Here is a 1,525-nt window from a genome sequence, read left to right on the forward strand (position 1 = left end):
TTTTTTTGTTGTTGTTCCTCTGCTCCTCCTCTACCACTTTCTTTTGCATTAAATAAATATTTTTCAGTGTAACATTTTAATTCAATAATTTTTCACTAATTTTTTTCACTATAAAATTTTCTTAGTTGCTGTTCTAGGACTTAAACAATATATATCTGAACTTATCAGAATGTTCAGATTTATACTATTTTAAGTCCAATGAGATAGAGAAATATCTATACAATCCTATTCCCTCTTCTTTTTTTGTTCTACTAATAGGTATACATATTACATCTATATATGTTACAGATCCAACTATACTTTGATGTAATTATTACTTTATACAATTTTAGGACTTTTAAAAAAGCTGAGTGAAAAGAAAGCATATATTTATAGAGTTTGCTATATTAACCTTATTTACCATTTTGGGTTCTTGTCAATAGGAGATTTTCCTGAATAAAAAGTTCCTCTATTTGCTCTATGCCCTCAGTACAATTTCTGGAAAAAAAAAAATTAAAAAATTTTATATATATAATTGTTACCAGTTATGGTTGTTTGTTTGAGAAGATGGTACACAGAGCTCCTCACATGACTATTCTTTAAGTATTCCCCTGGTTAGGAATATTTTAAACATTGATGTTTAGTAGTAAATTGTCCTCCAGAAAAGCTATTTCACTTTACATTTTCAGTAGCAACTCATCAGAATGCCTATTCTCCACACTTTTGCCAACACTAAACATTATCAATATTTTATTTTATCAATAATCTTTGCCAGTGTAATAAGCAAAAAAATCTATTTCATTTTTATGTTAAAAATTTAGGCAGTCTGAGTTGAGAAAGATGATGCCTAGAAAAGGCACACCTGTATATTTTTATTGTTGAATTATAGTTAACACCACAACATTACTGTAAGAAAAGTGAAATGTGAAGGAAGTGGAAGTTTCCAGAAATGAAGAAAGGGACTGCCTCCATGTCTTCAGGAGGGGCCAAAACAAACTACCTAGGGAAGACTTGGCACCAGTAATTCTCCTCTTGTAAAAGGTCTCTTTCCTCTTAAATAAAAATTAGTTATATTTTGCCAGTAGCATATATTTAAATTTTACTGCAAAATACTAATTATTAAATAGGCTAACAGCATTAAAGGATTGCTAGAGTCTTTTTTATCTATTCAATAAAATACTCAAAACTATACTTTGGTTCTGATTTTGTTGTTGGCCTTCTTTAAATAACTGTCTTAGCTAGTACAAATATCAGGAATCTAAATATAAAATATTAAGAGAAATAGTCATGATTGCTACTGTGGGTCACTGATCAAGTAAAGATTATCAGGTAAAAAATAATGGAATGTGAAAGTCTCTTTAACAGCTTAAATTCAGACTTGTTGCTTTCAGCACTAAAAAACACTTGTGTATTTTCATAACTTGTCTATTTTTTTAAAAATTAAGCATGAGTAAATTGGTCTGCTGGATAGTATTTCTTATTATGATATGTTTGTTTCTCCCTTGCCTCCCAAATATAGATCTCTCTAGCTAAGTTCACCAGGTCT

At 29.5% G+C, this 1,525-nt stretch overlaps 1 protein-coding gene across 1 annotated transcript in view; it reads left to right on the forward strand.

Moving 5' to 3' along the window:
• The window catches only part of LOC103603794 (apelin receptor early endogenous ligand-like), a 20,524-nt gene extending 18,999 nt beyond the window's left edge, over positions 1-1,525 (forward strand). Inside the window, exon 3 of the mRNA XM_008588372.1 lies at positions 1,499-1,525. The gene's annotated coding sequence lies outside the window, so the exon portion shown is untranslated. The remainder of the gene's footprint in view (positions 1-1,498) is intronic.

This window comes from Galeopterus variegatus, unplaced genomic scaffold, assembly GCF_000696425.1.
Source record: "Galeopterus variegatus unplaced genomic scaffold, G_variegatus-3.0.2 Scaffold4794, whole genome shotgun sequence".
NCBI classification, from domain to species: domain Eukaryota; kingdom Metazoa; phylum Chordata; class Mammalia; order Dermoptera; family Cynocephalidae; genus Galeopterus; species Galeopterus variegatus.